This window comes from Anthonomus grandis, chromosome 2, assembly GCF_022605725.1.
Source record: "Anthonomus grandis grandis chromosome 2, icAntGran1.3, whole genome shotgun sequence".
Classification (NCBI taxonomy): Eukaryota; Metazoa; Arthropoda; class Insecta; order Coleoptera; family Curculionidae; genus Anthonomus; species Anthonomus grandis.
Genome location: NC_065547.1, coordinates 34405466 through 34429626, shown reverse-complemented (window position 1 = coordinate 34429626; position 24161 = coordinate 34405466). Strand labels below are relative to the sequence as shown.

The following is a 24161-nucleotide window of genomic DNA, read 5'->3' as shown; positions in this document are numbered from 1 at the left end:
GCATCAAAAATGCTTTTCAACATTGTTGAAACTGATGTCAGTTATATAACCTTGAATCAAATCATTGGTGTGCTTCCCGATCCTGGCATTCAAATGAAGGGAGAGAGAATACTATACAACTTTTCAGCAATAGTTCCAGTTTATGAGCAAAACTAATTTTTTATACCTATAATATTATTATAATTACATACTTAGAATAAATTTCTTTTATTAGCGTTCTCAAAAATAGTTTAGTTTTAGTTAAAATAAACAGAACTGTTGGAAAATATTTACTTTTATCTCGATTTTTCATTTATATTACAAGCAAAACCTTTAAGGTCACATTATTTTGGGGTAAATATAAACACGACTTATATCAAAAAATATTTTGCTACACAGCGACTTTATATAGTTCGTTTACATTTGCCCCAGGTTTTTTTCTGGTAGAGTAAATGTGTCAAGAGATGCTTGTTTACAATTACCCCTAAAGAGTAGGGGCAAATGGAAACTGACAAGCATATTGAATATATTTTTTTTATCTTAATATGACTTGTAATTACAGAAAACCACTAGTAATTATCAAAGAAGATACTATGAGCTATGTGACTGCTAATTTACATATATAACATAATGCGTGTTGTCCACAAAAATCGTTTAGCAAGTCAAAACATTAAATATCGTCCACAATTACCCCAATTGACCCTAACTAAATACTTCCATGCCGATTTTTTCACAATCTATTCTATTTACGAGAAAAGTGCAAGAAAGGTTGTTAATAGACCAAATTTATGTCTACATTTTTAGTAATTACACTGTTTTCCAGTAGTTCAGTAGTTTTCGAGTTAAAGACCAAAATATGTCTCTGAAGGGCAAAATTAGTTTTGTAAAACTAGTAATTAAATATTTCTAAGCCGATTTTTTCATAAACTATGATATTTACCAAAAAAATACAAGATATATTTTTTAACTGCCAAAATGCCAGTCTATATTTTTGATAATTGCACTTTTTCCTAAAAGTCTAGTGTATTTCGATTTAAAGACCAAAATGTGTCTAAAGGCAACTAAATCCTTACAAGGCGATTTTTTCGGAAACTACTATATTTACGAGAAAAATGCAAAAAAACGTTTTTGATAGACAAAATTTCATTGTACATTTTCGGTAATTAGCATTTTTTCCGATAGTCCATTAGTTTTCGAGTTAAATACCTTCAGAAGCGCAAAATTAATTTTGTGCTTCTGAAGCTCAAAATTAATTTTGCCTTGTAACTATATACTTCCATGCCGATTTTTTCATAATTCATTCTATTTACGAGAAAAATCCAAGAAAAATTTTTAATAGACCAAATTTATGTCTACATTTTTAGTAATTACACTGTTTTCCAGTAGTCCAGTAGTTTTTGATTTAAACAAAATATATCTCTGAAAGAAAAATCTATAAACTAAATACTTCCAAGCCGATTTTTTCTTAATTTATTATATTAACGAAAAAAATGCAAATAAACGTTTTCAATGGACGAACTTCCAGTATACACTTTTGGTAAATACACTTTTTGATTACCGCAATAGATTTTGAGTTAAAGACCCAAAATCTATTCTCACTGTGTATAAGCTCTATAAGAAACCTTTATAAAAAATTTGAATTTTTTTCGAATAAAAAAAATTGCCCGCAACTGTTGGCAACCGAAAAAACATTCACTTTTATGACCCCGTGTCCTTTTTGACAGTTGTTGGCAATAAAATGCCATGTTAACTGCTGTTTAGGCCACTTTCGATCATTATCGGTAGCTGTAAGGGATTATCTAAGGTACCCTTAATATGTTTGTGGGAAAATAATTCACAAGATGGGGGGGTGATAAGGGCCGTTTGCGTTTCAACCCAAGGAGGCTAAATCAATCAAGAAAATTTATGATTTCCACATACAGAAATGTTTTAAAATGAGGCTTCAAGAGAAAATAAGAAGAACCGGATTTTCACAGGAAATATCACTATTATGAAAAGAAAAATGTAAGGAATGTCTTTTTAAAGAAAAGTTTGTAATATAAAACGTTTGTTATTACACGTTTTTTCATTAGTCTAGTAGTTTGTGAGTTATGAACCAAACTGTGCCTTCAAAGAGATGTCCGGAAAAACGTAACTCGTACTTTGAGTAACAGTTCGTCTTAAAATAAATCTTCTACACCTAAGAAACGACTCGTTAAAATTTTTCAATCCAATTCCCGCCCCGTATAATCCGGCAATAATTCCCGGGCACTTCATTCCAGACAAACCCATCACGAATCTATTTTATGGAGCCCATAAACCGGTCCGGACCTTTAAAACGAGATTACCCAAATCAAATTCGAGTGCGATGTGTTCATAAACACGATAAATCTCCCCTGTAGTTGTAAGTTTTCAAGTGGGGCATAAAATCCTTCGGCAATAATTTTTGAAAAATCGACGTATGATTGAAAATTGCTTGCGTGAGGTCCGTTTGACATCACATGAGAGGAAAAGAAGGCCGCCCTCGCGCGTCTCCTAATCTAAACCGGTATGATAATTTAAACATTTTAAAATGCAAAGTCGAGAGGACCATTTAAAATGAAAAACAAAAAGAGCGTTAAAAGGCAATAAAAACAAAACGAGCGATCGGGAGATATTGAGGTGCGAGCGGAGTACTGTTACTTTATGTTTTCAGAGATAATGATATGATGGCTTTAGCTTGGGTAAACTTGTTGACTTGTATGATGTTAAATAAGCGGGAGAGAGAACAACGTTTATTGGGCGATGATGACTGAAGACCATTTTGGATCGAGATGATTTGTTTTTATTTTAAATTAGGTCTTTTGAAAAGGTTGAAGAAAAAAGTATTAAGCTTGGGGTTAATTTGTCATTGGTCCTGGATGTTATTACTTACTATCAACTAGGATAATATGTACTGCGAACCAACTGGTCGGGAATCTCCATCAAAAAAAAATCCCTTACCAATAGTAGAGGGAAGAAATTGCAGAACTCTTAAAAAGCATTCTGCTTATCTTTCTAATGCATTGCGGACCAAACTATGGGCTTCCTAAAATACACAAAAAAAGGGATTTCTTTGCGACCTATCACCAGCTTCAGGAATTCACCAACATCGGAATATGCCAGCCACTACAATTCCCTCGTACGAAACTCAGCTCATAGGCAAACTTCTTCAGGCCACTAAAGCGCCCCTCACACGGTCAGATACTGATCGTGTGAGGACAAATACTGATAGACTGTTAGTCGAACTGGAAAAAAAATAACTGAAAACTGATTGATGAAAATACTGACCGTGTCAGTCTGAATTGCATCGTGTACCGTGCAGAGACAGAGGCAGAGATAAGTTGAGAACCGTGCACAATGAAAGAAACTCAGGAAACGACCGCTCTGAGCGCGATAGCTTCATCGGATTTGTGTGAAGCAGAAGAAAAAGGAAAAAAATATATTTTAACGCAATTTATAGACCTATATAGGTCTATGCCCGAATTGTGGAATTCAAGTATATCTGAATATTGTGACCGAGAAAAAGGAGAGGATATGATATATGATTTAAGCTCTGCTTAAATTTTTTGTCCAGTACGAACCGAATGAGACCATTGACGATGTAAACAAACAAATCAGTACACTAAGAAGCAATGTAATCCTCGGGGTCTGTGTCTTTAGTAAAATTTAATAAATTCAGATGGGTATATTTTTCACGTTGACTAATCCATTGCTTAATGCAGCGTCTCTTTTGCTTATTACGTTTAGCACGTCGTCTTCTTCAAGTACCATGTTTTCTTCGAACGTTGGTGTGATCTACGCTCTTTACACCTTTTATTTATTGCTTTTCTTAACTTTAAACCATTGCCTGAGATTTTTGAGGTATGAGGTACGCCTACGACCTAAGCCTCTTTTGCCTTCTATTACAAGCTTAAAAGTTCATATTTTCCGTTTTTCAAAATGTGCACGTATTCTGTCCATCCAAGATATCCTGATTATTTTTCGATATCACCCTATTTCGAAAGCTTCTGCACATAGCGTCAGTAAGTGTCCATACCTCTATAACGTAATATAAAATATTAAATGCATTGCAACGAATAACTCATATTCGGAGATAATTTTGAAGATGGTGACTGCCTCATATTGTTGTCATTTTCATGAAAGATGCGAGGGCTATTCGATTCTTACACGGACTTCTTGCATACCGTCCCAATTCTCATTAAGCAGGAACCCCGGTATTTGGAAGAATTGACACGTTTGACTTGTTGGCTATTTACTGCTAATACTTCTCTAATGTTTTTCTCTTTGCTTGATGTTGATAGTTTTTATGCAAATATGGTCATCGGAGAAACTCTTAACATCACTAAGAAAAGCTTCAGACTCACAGAGTGAGTGAGTGACCTTTTGGAGATGTGTCGTAACTCCTACTTTCGCCCAGAACAAAGAACTTGCAATGGGCTCGACATTATCTCCAAGGCTAACATAATATATACTTGTAGTGATTCGAGAAAGCGTGCTCCTCATAAATACACATATATATGTCGATGACATATTTATTATTTGGGATAAAGGTGATACAGAACTAGTAAATTTTCTGGAGCACATCAATAACATTAGACGAAACATAAAGTTCATGATGAAGTTGGAAAGTGAGTCTACTGCAAACCAAGATACACAAGATAATATCTGCACCAAATAGATAGACAGATATACAAATTCAGTACTTAATTAAATTAAATAATATATTAAACGACACAAATAAAATCATACAAGCAACTTTGATTAACATTTCAAATAAAATGCTAAAAACTATAAAGACAACAAGTACTAAAACGGCATTACAGATTAAAAATGGACCCGAGGTACTCCTCAAATGAAAAGATTGTATCACGCACAAGATACCTCTTGATTTGTTTTGTGAACTGGTTGAGATGAAGAGTTTTAATTTAAGTTGATATGAATTTAGGATTTTTATTGCTAAATATATTAAGTCATTTCTGGATCTTTCCAGATGGCTAAAGTCAGGTATAAGATTATTGTTGTTTCTTATGGGGTAGGTCTAAAAATTTCCATGACAGTTGTATGGGTTGAGATTTTGTTGAACGTGCAACAAACAGTGAATAATATACAGGGTGTCAATTTGAAAACTTTTATTGCAAATATCTCTGAAACTAAAAAAGTAGAAAAGCGCAATTTGGTACAAATATTATACAGGTAGGAGGAACTACAAACAGCATATTTTGGTTATAAGATGAGTAACCCCTTGGTCCCGATGCATCCCAACCCAAAAATTTTAAATGGCACTATCACTTTTGTGGTATCTTAAATTAAAGGTCTTTTAGAATAGTATTCACCTGCACAAAAATTTTTCTTAAATTTTATTGCAGCAGGAAGAATTTAAGTAAGGAAAGTCATATTTTTACGTCCCTTCTTACGTGTTACCTGTAAAAGGACCTCGTACCCAAGCTAGCGGGTATGTATGTGTCCTTAGACATATATTACTGTACATATTCTGAAAATTTCGAACGGGGGAAAATAAGTAACGTCTGGGGGGCCTGGGATCTCAGTCTAATATATATTATTATCCGATTTTATCATACAAAATACTTGCTTTTCAAGTAACGTTAACACAAACAAATTTACTACAAAAAATTTACAACTATCAGGAAAAGTTATTTATTTTCGATAGGATTCTATATTCTTATACGGTGAAATACTTTCAGATAAGTGATACAAGTCTTTTTTCATTGACATTTTTATTAAGTAAATCGTTTTTGGACAAAAATCACTTATCCCACAACTAATTATAAGTAATTTAAAAAAGGGCTTTTATTGCTGCTAAAAATCACAATAGATATTTCAAATGTGAACTACCTGAAATATTTCCATAGAAAAAAGTCTATGGGGTTCAGGTCAGGTGAGCGCGGCGGCCATTGGATGATTCCTCCTTTTCTAATCTATTGATTATTTAAAGTAGTAAATAATCCGTAATTTGAAATTTTTAAATAATTTAAAGAAGTAAATAATCCTCGCGTTTAAGGCTACCTGGTAGTTCTAATGGTCTAATTAATTTGCCTTTAATGATCCTCGCCCATAGATTAACCGAAAACTGATGCTGTAAACAATAATTTTTCACCATCTTAGGATTAAAATATTTCCAAGATGCAGCATGTTCCGACAAAACTGAATCCTTTTTTCATAGTCAGTGGCCAGAAGTGCTTGAAGTTGCACATGATAAGGATATAACAGATTTCCTGTTAATTATGAGGAAATGTGTTGTTAAATTCTTTGTTGCAATATATACAATAATATCTTGTCCATCGTTATTATTCCTAGGCCTTCCTAGTTTCCATGAGTGACCAGGAATAGCTAACATTCCAAGTATAACTGATGCACATTTATGTAGCATTTCTATCACACTCCATAAACATAGTGCATTTCTGCATATTCGCAGGAAGTATAAGCCACTTGTGAAGGTTTACTTGTAATAGTATTAAATAAAGATCGAAAAACACCACAAACTCCAAAAAGAGAAACAACCTAAAGTGTAAGAAATCTGTCGGAAGGTACATAAACAAGCCCAATTTGTTGACAAAACTTGAAACATTTAACTATTCACACGACGAAGCAACGGTATGTTGATCTTAAAAAGTATGTAAAAAACATGTTTATTTTTCTTACCGTAATAAGTTTTACCGTATAAGGATCTACATTTAATAGGGTAACTTTCTTTGACTAGTCATTTTTGATCGTACATGTGCATTGGAGCAGCGTCAATTGAAACGCAAGAATTTGTATGTAAAACTTAAACACATTGAAAAGTTGCAAAAACTATTATCTATGCCTTGGCCATTATACTTTTTTTCATTAGTCTATATTGAGTTATAACGCAACAAGACAAGTTTTTAAAAACATACCATTTTTTAAGTTTTATTCTGTTAGTGTTTAGTGATGTTGATATAGCTACATATGTCAGAGATAAAAAATAGTACCAGAAAAAATTTAGGCGGTATTACCATGAGAATATCTTGTTGTATTAATAACCCAATCTTGCAACATATTTCATAAAGTTTTCAAAACTGCAAAGGTAGTACCTCTCTTCTCTAAGAATCAAGGCTCAATAGGTGACTGCAACAATTAGTGCTACCTATACCTACCCATACCTCTATTGCCAATATTGTCAAAAGTTTAAGAATATATTTAAAAAAATCAAATTAACAAATACTTTGAGTCTAACAAACTCGTCGCCATAAATCAATTTGGTTTCCGAAAAAACAAGTCCAGAAGCTTAGCTATTTATCACTTCACTAGTAAATCTTGGAAGGTTTTAAGACATATCTTGATACTCTTGCTTGTAATTTTTTGACCTCACAAAGGCATTTGACTGCGTCATATATATCAGTCTCTTAAAAAAAGCTATCTTTCTAAATTATCAAGATGGCGTTATTTAGCTTTCAACCGATGTAATTCCAAAAAACAGCCTCTGAAATTTGGTGTACTATAAGGATTGGTATAAGCTCCTACGTTGTTCCTCATTTTTATAAATGGGAAACTGACTCCCGAGGTAAAAAAGTCAACACTGTATGATTTGCTGATGACACAAGTTTTTATCAATTATTTTACGAGCTATCACCCCTCAGAAGTTTATAATCCTAATTACAATTATAGTTTTTAGCAAATCATCTTTATATAAACAATCCAACATCTCAAAGTAATAACTTCACTCTTGGGAACAGCATAAATATTGTACATGATTTCTTGCCTAAATGTAAAATGAAACTAAAACTCTGAAACTAAGTTTCTGAAAGCACATCTAGATGCTGGAATAACTTGGCAACAATACCTTGTAAATCTCTCAAAAATACTGTCTCGATAACTGTTTTTATTCAGACTTCTAGGCCAGGTAACTTCATGAGATACACCTCTAACGGCATATTACAGCAACTTCCATTCTATTTTGACTTATGCTACTTTTTCTGGCCAATAAAGACAATGCGTATAACTTTCTGTCTTGGCTATAGAGAGAGAGGGCTGTCGAAATTCTTATATAAGTGAATATTTTAACCACCCCAAAATTTTAAATGGCGCCATATCTTTTATGTAACCTTAAATTAAAGGTCTTTTGGAGTAGTATTCACCAGCATAAGAATTTTTCCCTAATTTTATACAGGGTCAAAGAAAGCTATAAGTGAAGTAATATGAACTCTGTTTTATAAATTACTATTTTATTTGATTAAATGCTCAAAAATATTGGGTGACAATATTGTCGGGCCTCTATTTATTAATGGTAACCTTAACGGCGAAATTTGGAAATGTTGAAAACCACCATTCAACCTAAAATTCTTACCGAAATAGAAAATCAGTTGGATATTCATGGGGGTAACTTAAACAAAGATTTATTTTCATTTTTAAAAAAGATGGAGCAACACTCCACTATGTTCTTCCTGTGAGGCAATTTTTACGTGATGCTTTTCCAGATCAGTGGATTGGAAGAAGGGGGAAAAAAGAAATGGCCGGCGAGATTGCCAGATTTAACATACCCCAGAGAAGAGTACCAAAGTGGAACGATCAAAATTGTAAAACGAACATTTTTCCATAAAAAATTATCCTTAAACTTGTTCAAATAATGCTATTTCTTGAAAAAAAAACAAAGGAACAATTCTTTTTCAGATAATTCAGGCCATTAAAAAAGTGCACGACACATAACTCAATTAAACCCTGCACTTAGTGGCGAGTGTCGGGTGCATCGTCATCGTCGCTTTACCGGACACCGCAGAATTCCCCACTCAAAAGGGCCTTTTAGGGCACTTTACATCTACAATTTAAAAGCGGGTTACTACCCGTCGAAAAAAAAACCTACCGTGTCCCCGATACGGATATCGAGGACCAGATCTTTTATATAAAGACACCACATACATAAATTCATTAGCCGGTGTGCGATTGTAATAAAATAATAAAATTTATTTTATAATTGAGAAAATGGGGCCCCTAGAATGGCCTGGGTGTGTTCGTTACTGATAAGAAAACCGACTCGGAGCGGGGCCTTCGATAATGCACTCGCATTGTCGACCACTTATGCTTCTTTATGGACCCTTGAAAATTGTCTTTTGTATCGGAGGTTTTTTCATTTTTTATCTTTCAATGGATCCTGTTTATGGTGATTATGGGGAACGAGTATATGAAAGAAGTCATTTTTTTTTAATTTGAATATTTTCAGTGTTACTAAGCCCGGGTAGAAGATTCGTTGGTCTTGATTAGTTGTGAAATTTCAGTTGATATTTTTCAATTGAAAGGTATAAGGAGAATCTTAATTTTATGCAGTAATTCAAAAGTATCAAAATTGATTTTCTCAGAAACTATAAATAGGTTTATGAGATAGCACGATCTGTAACAGCTAGTTTCAGATCAGTAAGTTTTTGACAGTAAATGTTATTTTCTACTCTGTCCATTATACTTTTTTCAGTGGTTCAGTAGCTTTTTAGTTATAACGCAAAATGGATCCTTATATGGACAAACTCGCTTTTCCACTTATCTAAAATGTAAAAGTCCATTATCTCCATATCTATACCAATTACCAAAAAAATCAAAAGAAAGTTTTTGATGGCAAAAGTGATTATCTACAACTTTGGTCATTACATTTTTTTTATTAGTCCAATAGTTTTTGAGTTACGGCCTTAGAATATTGAATGCCTAGAATAAGCCTAGCTGCAAACCATAGGCGAGGTTGTTTGAGTTCACGATCTCTCAGACAATGATGTCAAATCTAAAAAACTTTATAATTTTTCATTCGATATATAATTTTCTTAATCCACTACATATTTTTATAATGTGTTGTATTTTGTAACAGGTAACAGGTAAAAAGTGTACTCTTTAAAAGTTTCGTTTATTTGCTGACTAATAATATATACTTTGAGAGTAATTAAAAAATTTTTCAGAATAAAAAAAAAGATTTCTAAAAAAAAGATAATGAAAAAAAGCAACTTGACAACGTAGAATACCTCTATGTTTACAATGCACGTATCCGAAGCTGCCACTTTGTGTTGTTTTTCTAGATATTTTTTCAATCTGTGAAGCTAGAACCCGATCGATATCCAACTAAAAATACTAAAATGCAACTAAAAATCTAGAACGCAGCATATGTCGTTTGCCAGCAACCTATTTATAGTCCGCGTCCAATGTTATTTAATCGATATATGCCCGTATGTCCTGAAATTCATAAGGTATTTTCATATTTTCTCGTCCAGATGTTAACAATCAATAACTAAATTGATTTATAGTAGTTATAAACCTCTACGAACTAAAGCTTTTTTGTAAAAATTACTTAAAAAGTCGAATGTTAAAGGAATGAAAAAGGCTCCCAAAGGATTTGAATTAATCTTTTTTCTATAATAAATATCTAAACGCATTTGAGATGGTTGCAAACCCCTACAAATAAAATTTTTTTGGTAAAAAAAAATTGAATTGTTAGATGTTAAAAAATATAAAGGGCTATGTAACTCCTAACGGCAATAAGGAAAACTTTTATCAAAAAGTTTTTTATATGCTTTGGCAGTTATAGCCATTTATAACATCTTACAATAATTCTATCTAACAATAATTTTTAATCAAAAAACTTTCGTTTGTAGAGGTTCGAAACCATCTCAACTCCGTTTAGATATTAATTATATACAGTGTGGCCCAAATTGGGTGTACATGTAAGGGTATCTTGGAAACTATAAGAGATAGAAAATTGGCTAAATAAAGAAAGTTGTAGGGCATTTAGTTACCAATTAAGTGCCGCTTTCAGAACGATTTTATCTTTTTCCGATTTTGAAATATTTGGAAAAAATCAAAAAGGTGCATTTTTGAAAAAGGACTGTATTAGGACAACTTTTTAAGGACAACGCATACCTGAATTCAGTTTTTATTTTAGACGTTTCGATTCTGAGATTCCATCCTCAACTTCTTTTTTTCTTATGGCGGTCATTTTGTTTTATTGCTAAATTAAAAAGATCTTTTTTGTCCCTTTAAAATGATCTATAACATTTAATTAAGTAACATTAACATTTTATAAAAATATTTTATGTTTACGTCAAAAAATTAAATAGTTTATTTTTCGCTGAATTGGCCATGGTTTTTATTGGCATTTTGTCGTACACACAATTATTATTAATTCACTAACTTGCTAACTTATACTTTTACGTAATTTCTAAATAAAATAATTAACTACTTGTAACAATAATATTAAATGAAACTATTTAAAATGACGGCCATTTTTGTTAAAACATTTTTCACATTTCTTTAAAACACTTCTAGTTACCTTGCACAGGGTGTTATATAAAAATCCAAGGGTGTAATATCTGGAGACCTAGCTGGCCAATTTACAGCACCGCGGTTCGCGATAAGTTTATTGTTAAATGCTTGCGTTAACAAGTTTTGAAGGTGCCGAGTATTACCATCTTGTTGAAACCACACTTCGCTCCGTATTTGTTCTTCAGGTATTATAGCTCCCACGGCAGGTAATATCTGCTTTTCCAAAAGATTTAAATATTTTTGACCTGTCAATATTTGGTGATAAATAAGGGGCCCAATAAGGTGATTATCTAAAAACAATTATAGCATTTTACTTGAAAATAATTTTGTGGAGTGGGTAATTAACTTACCATACATACCACACCATACATTAAATCCATATCTTACTTGTAGCCTACGTTCAGCCACTTTATGAGGATTTTCAGCAGCCCAAAAATGACGATTATGCCTGTTGTATACTCCGCAGTTGCAAAAAAACGTCTCGTCGGTCCAAATAATTTTCCTGTTGAAATTAGGTATTTCTTGACATTGTCTTACAAACCAGTTTGAAAATTCTAATCGTCTTGGGTAGTCTGTATCCCTTAAACATTGAAAAATAGTAGGCTTTTATGGACGATATTTTTTTAAGGACTCTTTGAATGGTAGTCATTTGGATATTCATATCAGTTGCAGCTTTTCGGGTCGATGTTTTCGGGTTCGCATTAAAACGGTCTAAATTGTTCATCGCGAGCTTCATTATCCCTTTGATAATTTTCTGGCGTTGGTATTTCAAAACTTCCATGAGTTCTAAGGTTCATGACAAGCATAGCGAATAGTCTTGGACCTGACAGTTGTCTCTCAGGACACAGGTCCAAATATCTGGCAATTGCCAGATTTGCAATATGTAATATAACATTTCAATATGTAAAATTTTTCTTCACTGGTACTGGTTCACTAAAAACAAACGAAAAGAACTAGATACGAAAAAACTATTTAACACCAACAAGAACAAGAAACATCAAATGAACAAGATAAGAACTACGAAACAAGATAAAAAGTGAAATCAAATAAATAATATTTTGCAGAATTTTCAGTAAATGACGCTAAATTATTAAACAATAATAATTGTTTATACGACAAATTGCATCCGTAGTTATGGTTAACTCCGCGAAAAATGAACTTTGTAATTTTTTGACATAAGTGTTATACATTATTTTAAAGGAAAAAAAAAGTTCTTTTTAATTTAGCAAAAAAGTTGATACTGTTGAGAACAACAAAAAAACAAAGAAAAACAAACATTTAAAAGCCAACCAGTTTGCCTACATAGATAATACATACTCATAAAAAAAAACTAAAAAAAATAGAAAGAAACACTACCAGTTTACCCGTACATTTAATTCATTTTAATTAAAATTCTCTAAATTTTTTACGAAATCCATTTTTTGTCAAACGCTTTATTCATTTTACTTTGTACTTGCCGGAATCTTTTTGGAAATAATGACAGCATTGTACTAGAAACTACATCTGAAATATATTAAATAATACCGTGGAAGGATTAGCCTATCCAAAAAGCTTACCTTGACATTATGTATTTAATCTCTATGTACTAATTTGTTAAACAAATAGAGGGGTGAAGATGTAATATTAATTCTATGGACAAAAACACTAAAATAAATTTTCTATACGAAGGCAACTCAACTCATTAATTTTATATGATACTCTTATCATATTTTAAGGCTAAATATTAATCTGCATCAGGTGTTTTGAAATTTTTTCAATCTATAAGCCGTGAACTTATCGAGGCAAGGATAATAAACTATGTTCCAATGTTGAGAATAGGCAATACTAAAAATTCACAAAACTTTTTTCTGAGCTTAAAATTTATTATGCTTTTGTTCATATAAAGAAGTCTTAATGCGAAGTCTTTCAAAAATGAGATCCAGATTTTTGGCTTTGTCGGTAAATTGTAGTTTTGTTAGACTAACATATAATTTAAGATCCGATTTCCAGAACATCTTCAGAGGCAACCTCTTTTTTGGCCAAAACACATACTATAACATTTGGACGCATTAAGTTTTAAGTTATTTTGCTGCACGTACTTATATATTGCTTTCAGATCATTAATAATTTCCATTGCAGCTTCTTGCAGCCTGATTTATTTTAAATGAATGCCGTCATTGTGTATCATCTGCAAAATCTTGTATTTTACAACTTTTTACAACGCGAAGCTATCAGAGTTATATACCAAGAAAAGAACTGGCCCAAGGACTGAACCTTGATATATACCTGAAGTATGTATGTATAATAATGTTTTCCATTACCATAATTTTTTTAAGGTATGCTTGAAAAAACACGACTGCAGTTTGATCATATCCATAATACTCTAGATTTCCACACATAACCTCCTAATCCAAGGTATCAGACGCTTTGAAAAAGTCCATCAGTACTAAGGATTATATATTGCCCTTGTCAATAGAAGCTATTATATCCTTTATTATATTAGCTAACACCGAAGTAGTGTTATGATTCTTGCGAAAGGCACATTTCTTGAAATAGAATATCTACAGTATTGAATTATTTCAGCTGAAATACCCTCGCAGTCATACGCATTTGATTTAAAGTCATTTATAATAAAATTGTTGAAATTTCATTCGCCGTTGCCAATTTAAATGAGACACTTAAACTGTTTCGAAAATTGGCGTTTTCTAGAAAAATTTGCTGGCGCAGGGCAATTATATAAAGGATTATTTACCGAAGAAAAGTAGTTAGTTATAGCATTGGGATTTTTAAATGTTAATTAAGAAATTATTTTTATTTTTAAATGTAAATTATGTATTGCTTTCCATAGTTTTTTGTTGTCATTATTATATTTCTCATTTGTTTGTAAAAACTCCAAATTGCTTCATTTTTAGATACTCTAAATTTACTAACTAAAGTTATAGCTGTTCATAGACCAGTACTCGATCTTTGGACCTTGAAACTGCATATTGATTTTATTTTTGAAATATTCAGTTTTATCAGTTCTAGGAGACGGTCATTATTGGGTTATTATGGAAATTGTAGATCTTGATTAGCTGTACAAAAAAGGCACTACTGATTTTCCTGTAAGTATAGTGATTTTAAAGTTACAGCTTTTAAAACAATACTACTTGACCTTTCGACTAAGTATTAATTTATTAACAGATGTTTATATTTTCTAAGTCCTGAAATCTTTGTGAGAAAACAATAATGACACTTCAAATAAATAAACAGCCCAAGACATTAGACGTCTTCCCTCTTTTAGTTCTACAAAAATAATATTTTGCAAATTTCGTGTAACTGTTGTAATTTTTAAGTTATATCTGGCAATGGATCAGTACTGATCAGTGATCCTTAGACCTTGGAATTTCATCTCGGTTTTATTTTTGAAATACCTTAAACTCTACCGCTTTTAGAAGGTAAATGGATATTATAAAAAAATATAGAAATTAAATTAACTTTATAAAAATAGTATCTTGTAAATTTCATGTAACTATTGTAGTTTTTGAGTTATAGCTGTGAATTAGACCTTCGAATGCATATTGATTTTCTAGTTGAATATGTCGAAATCTATTAGTTTAAGGAGGTATAGTACACTCAAAGATATATTAATACATTGAGCTTCGCGTGCCCACCGGTGGGCATTTCGAGTTTGCTTTCTGGGACCACATGCCCACCGATGGGCACATCGCATCGCTTATTCAGGGACCGCGTGCTCACCCGTGAGCGTGGATTACATTGATTCTGCCTATACCAAACGACGGACTGGTCCCAGGATGAGCCAACAAATATATTGGGTTGGGCAGTTTGGATAGTTTAGGTTTTTAGTTTATAAGAGTAGAAAAAAACAACATTTGAGTTAATATACCATGTTATATTACCTTAAAACAGAAAAAATACTCTTAAAACTTAAAAATAAATTGTCATAAAAAACAGTCGTTTTCTTATGTAACCAAAACTTAAAATACCATAAAAATGACTAACCTAAATATAATAAAACTTACTAAAACGACCTAACGTTTGACGAAATACACACTGCCATAAAGAAACTGCTGACACTAAAGTTTTAAGCCAAATGTTTTTGGAAGCAAGTAATACAAAGGGGAATATTACACGGTACACAAATTGTATTGACCTTTTTCGCATTTTTTCGGGCGTACGCAGCATTGTGAGCCATTGACATGGTGCTATAGCATTTAGTGTATTTCTTTCGAGTAACTCGTTTTTGGCCTTCCACTTCCTTTAACGTGCAGCGTTGCGTTCTTGACGTGGAAGGACGAGAAACAGTATTAAGTTTTTCGTCGTTTTCAATGAGACCTGAAACTACCTCTTCTTTGAAAGTGGTGATGCTGATTTTTTTTTGTTTATTTTATTGTAAAGATGTAACGCGTTTACTATTGTTGTAGCAGTAATGAGATGAAACACTAGGCGTTTGTACTATTTTGAAGTTCGCCTTAGAAAAGGCGCGTATGCTGACATTTGATCCGACAAGTCGATAAAGGCCTTGTCCTGATTATAGTCAACAATTACTTTCGGTTTAATAACTTCCTTTCCTTTCTTTGCTAAAGTAACGGTAGAATCATCGTGTTTGGTGCTTAGCATGATGACGTCTCTCTTATCCTTTCACTTCAGGACTACAGTTTTGTCATTATCTTGCCGAGCTACAATTCCACCTCGATTCAACTTTTCCTTTATTACTTCCTGAGGATTACCTTTGCGGTTTGCTCTAATTGTACCAACTAAATGCGATTTTCGGTCAATCAGTCTTTTGGCTAATGATACGCTCGTGTAAAGTGTGCGGCCACTGTCCAAAAGACCTTCCATCAATTCCATGACTACCTTTTCAGAAACTGCAAATTCACTTGATTTTTCTCTGCCGGTATATACTTTGAAATCCCAGGTGTATCCTCCAGATACACACAACTTGGAAAGCTTCATAGCGTAGCGGTGTCGCTTATTGGGTATATATTGTCTGAAATAAATGCGTCCTCGAAACGGGACGTTACTTTCGTCGATACAAATGTCTTTTTCGAGCATGTAGGAGGACTTAAATTTCTTTTGCAGCATGTCAAGAAATTCAGATATTTTGTAAAGTCGGTCATCAGAGGGTCTGTCCTTCTCATTATTACTTACATGGAACATGCCCAAAATACCTTCAAATCTGTTTCTACTCATGATTGTGGGTATGCGATTTTGGTATAACGATTTGGTTGACCAATAGTCCCGTAACTGAGGCATTGGAAGAAGTCCCATCCATAATATAATGCCAGAAAATTTTCGCATTTCCACGGGATTGGTATCCACCCATTTCGGCACCTTGGCCTTCCGGTTTGGATCTGCTATTGCCGCAGCAATTCGCTGTGAAGCAAACGTATTGGTTTCAGTCACAAATAGATTAATCATCTCATCGTCGATAAAATAGTTAAAGAATTCAGTTGGTTCTTTCCCTGCAAAGTCTGCACTAACAGCTGAAACAACACCAACATTCTGAGGGCTTTCACTGAAAGACAGTCGGTTTCTTTGAACGTAATCCCATTTTTGCTTAGTAGTTAAAGTCGCTAGAGGTACGTTATCGTCTAGATCTTGGTCTTCGGATAATAATATGGCAGAATTATCTGAATTATTACCGGATTATAATAGATCACTTTCAACAGGAATAAAATCTTTATCTACGAGCGAATTATCTGAAAATCCGGTAATTTCGTCTTCTATTATATCTTTTGACTCGTCGTTGGACAGATTCTCCAGCTCCTTTGCCAACTCCTGATCCGATAGATATTTCTTAGCCATATTTGCTTAACTCTGAAACAAAAAAACACATTAAAGCTAGTGTCCACAGGTGGGCATTCGGTCCCAAAATAAAAAAGCATTCTGGGACCACGTGCCCACCCGTGGGTCACCGCAAAAAAATTACAAAAACAGCCAAAAGTCGACAGAGTATTGATCCACAAACAACATAAACTGCAAAAAATATTAACAAAAAATATCCAGAATGAAAATTTGGTCCCTGGAAGTAAAATCCAAATGCCCACCGTTGGGCACGCGGGGCTCAAGGTGTTAAAGCCGATTTTAAGCAAAATGTTTCTTTAGCTAAATATGCTTCAAGAAATATTTGCTTCATTTTTAATAGTCTTTTTCTTAGGGTAGCCACAGTAGGTATTGATTGTTCTTCATGCATCTGATAAATTTTTCTTCTTAATAGATCAAATCACTCTTATCCACATATTTTAAGGACCCGGAGTCGCTTCGCTTTCTCCTGGAAATTGTGTATTTCTCTATTATATCCTTAACTGTAGACAAATATGTTTGTGTCAAACCACACGTCTCGACTGCAGCATCATCAAAGATAAAATGTCTTGATAGTAGATTTAGGAACTTAAATGCCTTCTTCTAAAGGTGTTACTACAGGATGGCAGGTGTTACTATCAAAACCTGCCTATGGTCGCCACATTTTTGCGCTATAATTCCACAAAAAAATAACTTGTAAATCACTTCTTGCTTACAACATTAGGCTTTTAAGTTAACTCGTAAAGTACTTTATTAGAACTGAAACTGTCACACTCATTTTCTTCTTATTTAATCTAGACCCTAGGGAGGTAATTTCGGACGTAAAAGTAGATATAATAATTACAGACCTAACAGCACAAGTTTTAATTTGGACTAAACTCAGGTATAAATATATACACATATTTACATACATTTTGTGCCATTTATCGTACCTATTTAATATTTTGCAATGCAAGTAAATATTAAATTTCTAATCGGGCTCTGACCACAAATATGATAATTTTGGGTGTTTTTATGACCATACAGATAATTAGGGTTTTCTGGCGGTCAAAAGATCAATGGTATATCTTTGAGAGCACTATATAAATACTTATTATGAAAATTGTAATTCTTGATTAGCTTTACAAAAATGACATCTACTGTTTTTTCCTGTGAGTATAGTGGTTTTATAGTTAAAACAATACTTGATCTTGCAACCAAGTATTAATTTATTAACAGCTGCCTATATTTTTTAAATCTTGAAATCTCTATGAGAAAACAATAATGACACTTCAAGCAAATAAACAGCCCAAGACGTCTTCTTTCTTTCTCTAAATATAACCCAATTTCTGGAAAATTTTCAACTCTAATTGCCTTAATAGCTTCCAGTCAAAACAGGCAATCAATCCATGATACGTTAAAAGCGTAGGCCGATAACGGCCATGTCAAAACACATCCAGATACGAAAACAAACAATTTAAATTGTTTCGGGATCGACTCGGTAAATATACAAGAAAAAACGAGATCTTACGAATATCTGCCTTTGCCACGCCCAATTAATTAATTAATATTCCCAATCTAAGTCAAGACCATTTTTTTTTCACAATTTCCATGCGATAATGTGCATGTATCGGATTAGTCACGGTCGTTATATAATTAAGTTTCGAAAAAAAAATTGGAACACTGTCAAACAAGTTGCCGATAAGGATCAGAATTATATTGTTCAAATATCATATCGAATTGGAATTAATTTTAATGTGGCTCCGATAGCGATCGAAATCGCCGTGCGAGGTGGTCAACTTATGTAAAAATAAACTGGTAGTAAAATAACTCTAGTCGGAGCGTGAGAGAAAGAGGAAAATCCCCCCTGGTGTAGCGTTTGTGCAAAAGCCTTTTTACGTAGGTGAAAATGAATTTGCATTCGGGAGCCCTTTAGCCGTGGAGTTTCCAAGGGAAATGCAGTTTTCTACGTAAATACGTTTCTCCACTTTTTTTTTGTATGTTTTTTTAAGGATTTTGACAGCCGCATTGAGCCAGATAACGGCCGTTGCCGGATCCCTTTTTTGTTTTATTGAAATTTAGATCAGCTTTTATCTTTACACTCTTAAAGGACGAATATAGAATTCCGCTCTTATCTGCAGTTATTTATCTATATGCAAATTGTTTATTTATTACATGCCTTTAAAAGCACCGAGCCATTTAGAGACTAAAATGGTGCCAAGGGTTAGATAACAGGGATAAATTTATTTTTCGATTAGTTCCAGTAATAATCTTTCATATCTCAAAACCTCACATCCTATACATGTAAATTATCGCGAATCAATTTTTAGAGTACATTGAGAATTCTTTATATAAAGTAATACACGAAAAAAAGGAAACACTTAATAAGTAAAATAATATTAATATAAGGTTATTGTTGTATAGAAGCTCACTATTTCCCCAATCAATGGAAAATTTCGATTGGTAAACCCTTATCAACACTTGCTAGCCCGGAAAATTATAACGACTTGCGCATTATAAGTATTACTTTCAGTAATTTCATAAATATTTGAAAAGGTACTTTACCATCAGATGCTTTGTTATTTTCTTGATAATTACATTATTTCGGCTACGCAATGTGGCTTTAGGGAGAACTTTGGTACCTCTGTAGCTCTACTAAACATACTGGATGATATAATGGACGCTATTGATAAGCAACATAATGCTGTTCTGGCGCTTTTAGATTTCTCTAAGGCCATCGACACACTCTTTTACTAGCTAGGCTTAAATATTATGGCTTTTCAACGGAGTCTATACAGTTAATTGAGTCTCATTTGAATAATAGATTTCAGACAATACTTACAAATAATTCTTATTCTAATCAGGCTCACATTTTGTCTGGACTGCCCCAGGGTTCTGTCCTGGGACCTCTGCTTTTCCTTGTATATACAGCAGACATTCTTAAGTTCTTAAAAGTTTGTAAGGTGCAAGCGTTTGCTGATGATACGCAGATATACAATACAACTTTCAAACCTGATAATCTTAAAGAAGCGGAGATTGGTTTAAACAATGACTTAAATATAATAAATCAATTATCTAAAAAACATAATTTAAAATTAAATTCCTCAAAATCTTGTTTTAAGGTTTTTGGAAATATAAATAAAACAGGAGGGCTCTAAACTTTCAATTATTGAAGCTGCCAAAAATTTAGGCATTGTGATGGACACTAAGTTGAGATTCAGGAAGGATTCAGGAAGGTTAAAAAAATTGTTCAAAAATCGTTTGCAGCTTTAAAACTCTTATATAGTAATAGAGACATTCTTAACCTTAGTCTTAAACGCAGCCTATGTGAGGTCATGGTGCTCTCTAATTTTAACTACTGTGATTATGTTTACGGTTTTTGCTTAGATAATGATTGTAAAATGCGCATACAAAAAATTCAGAATGCCTGTATCAGATTGGTTTATGGCTTACGTAAATATGATCATATTTCGCAATATTTTAAAACAATTAACTGGCTTAAAATGGACAATCGTAGAATGCTTTACTTTTCCACTTCTTTGATAAAAATCATTAGCGACCCAAAGGCACCTGCGACCATAATGAATAAATTGTTGTTTAGAGCAAATGTATACGGTGTAAATGTTAGAGCTAGAAATAAGTTAAGCATGCCGGTCCATAGGAGTGCTATGTTACAGCAATCGTTTTCTTACAATGCTGTTCAGTGCTATAATAAAATACCTGCAGAATTTGTTGACCTTCGTGCAGATAAATTTAGGAGGAAATATAAAATTGGTTTTATGAATATTCAAAACAATTCTCTTACTGTATAATATGTATCAAATTTGCTGTTTTTTATAGGAGAATTATTATTATTATTTTGCTATGTTAGATTTAGGAACTTTCAAACAATGTTGCATGTATTTAGTATAACAGATTTCTGTATAGTGACAATCGTCCAGAAGGAAAGACCCAATGCGTTAAGGTTTTTGGACAGTGTTAAAGGGACAATTCCAGTGGATGAAATAACTAGAGGGAGTATATATATACATTATCTTGCCTCCATTGTTGTTTTAACTCGTGAGCTAGATCTGCGTATTTAGCAAGTTTAGTGTGTGTCGTTTCTAGGACATTATTGCTATTTCGCACTGCTATGTCAATTAGAAAGGTTTTCTTTTGGGCTTTGTTTATTAAGATTATATCTGGTCTGTTTGAAGTCAGCGTCCTATCGGTCAAAACAGTTCTATCTCAGTAGAGGCGAAAGTCGTTATTTTCAAGTTTCTGGTTTGTACTGGTAATAGGGGCAAGTTTCGCCAATTAGATGATAAAGTTTTGCCAGTTCTTGATGAATAATTTTTGCCACACCGTTATGTCGGTGCAGATATTCGGCAGCTGATAGAGATGTGCATCCTGATGTTATATGTTGAATTGTCTCCGGTACGCGCAGGCATTTTCCACATCGATCGTCGATTACTTTCTCATCTTTAGTAATGTACTTAAGGACTTCAGGTAATTTCTTGTAGCAATCACTTGGTCTTGTATAGCCATCATAAAGCCTTCAGTTTCAGGAAATAGATTTCTACGAGTCAACCAGTAGTTCGACGTTTCATAATCGACATGTTCGGCATTAAGTTCGTGAGGGTGCTTTCCATGTGTTGCCTTCTGCTTCCATGTGTTAACTTTAATGCCTGTGTGCTCTGTTAATGTGAATCAATTACATAATAGTGAATCTTGTTACAGTAATGTGTTCTGCTATACCTGCACGGAGATTCAAGGGTGTGTATCCGTTATCCGCTAGCACCACTGCTCTATGAAGAGAAGATGTTTCCCTCATAGTGAGGAAGTATTTCTGAAGATCTGCTACTTGTTTTTTGAAGAGAAAAGAAATATCAGTTAGTCCTCTGCCACCCTTGGATCTGGGAAGAGTAAGTCTTTCGATGGCTGACTGAGGGTGGTGTGTTCGAAACGTCGTGAGGGTTGTTCTGGTCTTCCTCTCAATCTCCTCTATATCAGTCTTTGTCCACCTAATGACTCTAAAAAAATACGTTAAGACAGGGATAGCGTAGGTATTAACCGCTTTAATTAAGTTCTTACCATTCAGTTTAGTTTTTAAAATTTGCTGAAGACGATTGATATATTCCTTTTGGAGGTTCTGCCTCATTTTTTTGTGCTCTGTATGGGCTGACTGACGTACGCCCAAGTACTTATAAGTTTCCCCTTCTTCCATAGTCCGAATGAGACTACCATCTTGTAATTCAAAGTTGTTGGTGTTGTGTTTACCTTTGATAACTGTTTGAGTTTTGCATTTATCAATACCAAAGCCCATTTTAATGTCATGGGTAAATATTTCAATTGTTCGCAGTAATGAGTTGACATGCGTTGATGTCCCAGCAAAGACTTTGATATCATCCATGTACATTAGATGGGTAATATTATATAGGTTTTCCCTGTTATCTTTAACGGTAAATACATGTTGACTTTGATTAAGCATATGGGAGAGGGGATTCAGAGTCAGACAAAACCAGAGGGGACTCAGGGAATCTCCCTAGAAAAGGCCTTGTTGTATTTTAATAGGCTCAATCGCTAACGTTTCATTTCTGCAGTTAAGATTTAACTGTGTGGTCCAGAAACTCATCATATGTTTTAATAAATTGATAAGCGGTGGAGCGTTTTTAAAATCTCAAGGACCTTAAGCAGCCAAGTGTGGAACGGTATCGAAAGCCTTACGATAATCTATAAGTTTCTCTGCTTCTGTATTGCTTGTTCCATAATTACAGTGTCTATAAGTAACTCTTCTTTACATCCTTGAGACCTCTTAATGCAGCCCTTTTGTTCTAGAGCAATAATTCCGTGGTCTTCGCAGTGCTTATAAATTATTTTTGAAATGCATGCTGTAAGCAGTTTATAGATTATAGGCAGGCAGGTGATAGGCCTATATTTTGCAGGATTTTCGGTATCGTTATCTTTTGGCAGCAAATATGTTAGTTCTTGCGCAATGTAAGTTGGTATGTAAGTTGAAATGACGAGCTAAATGTGTATGAGTGCATTTAAACCGTTTGTACCAAACGTTATGAATTCGGTCGTTACCAGCTGCTTTCCAGTTGATGGAATTCTCCACTATCTGCCTCAATGCTATAGGTTAGGTTCTTTAAGAACTCCGATACATCCACTTCACTCCTGAACCTATACTGACGAGCACAAAGTAAATTAATGCAAAACAAACATATATGCTAATTACAGCGAGGATTCCTAATTACCGTGGCCATTATGCGCCATTTCACGCAAGAGATGCCATTCTCGCCATCAACCGCCTGTATAATTATAATTATTGTACCTGTGTATAGTTTTTTTTTAATACAATATGCGTGGTATGGGCCTTGTCTTGATTAACATTCTAGACAAGGACGAACTTATATGGAGCAGTTGTGACCCTCTTTGTTAAGAATAACCTACTATTTTTTTTTTAATTTTGTTTTTTTTTCTGTTTCAGGTGAATATAAGGAGTTTGTAAGGTGAATGGGGCAAGCATCGTTACTTGTTTAACGTGGTAAGTTGAGCTTAAAAAAATGGTTTTGTGAGTTTTTTTACTAATAACGTCCTTAATATCGATTTGATGACCTTTCAGGTTATTATATTATAAAATTTGTAGATTTTAATGAGACATAGAAAAATGATACAAAGCACATACATAAAGAAAAAATACAAATACTATTAAAACATCTTACATCAATAAAATCATTTAAATTTCCCATTTATCAATACAGCTTATTATCTAGATCCAGAAAATTACCCACCAATAACTGAACACCCCTGAATTTTAAATGAATTTGTTCCAACTTGCGCGTCCTCACTGTATAAGAATACTTTTTAAAGAAATTTTTCTCATTATAGTGGCAGTTTTCAAGATATAGCTAATGGAAACTTGGCTCGAAGTAAATTAAGCTTGAAACTGCTTGGTCAAACTTCCTCCTTTAATATCTCGATTATTATTAATCTGGTGATGTTCCAAGCTCTTATAAAACTTAGAGTTTTTAACGGGATCTACAAAAAAGATTTGAACGCTCTTTACTGTAGGAATGATACTATTCGAGATCTAGCCCCTTAAAGGGCTCTCTTCAGGTCTACATAAACTCCTCTCAGGTCTACATAAGATATGCCTTAGAATATCA

The 24161-nt window shown here is 33.5% G+C and overlaps 1 protein-coding gene across 4 annotated transcripts in view; it reads left to right on the top strand.

Moving 5' to 3' along the window:
* LOC126733496 (ephrin-A4) overlaps window positions 1–24161 on the top strand; it is a 935043-nt gene that overhangs the window by 203116 nt on the left and 707766 nt on the right. For all 4 annotated transcript variants that reach the window (XM_050436816.1, XM_050436814.1, XM_050436815.1 and 1 more), the window contains one exon: window positions 23483–23539. The gene's annotated coding sequence lies outside the window, so the exon portion shown is untranslated. The remainder of the gene's footprint in view (window positions 1–23482; window positions 23540–24161) is intronic.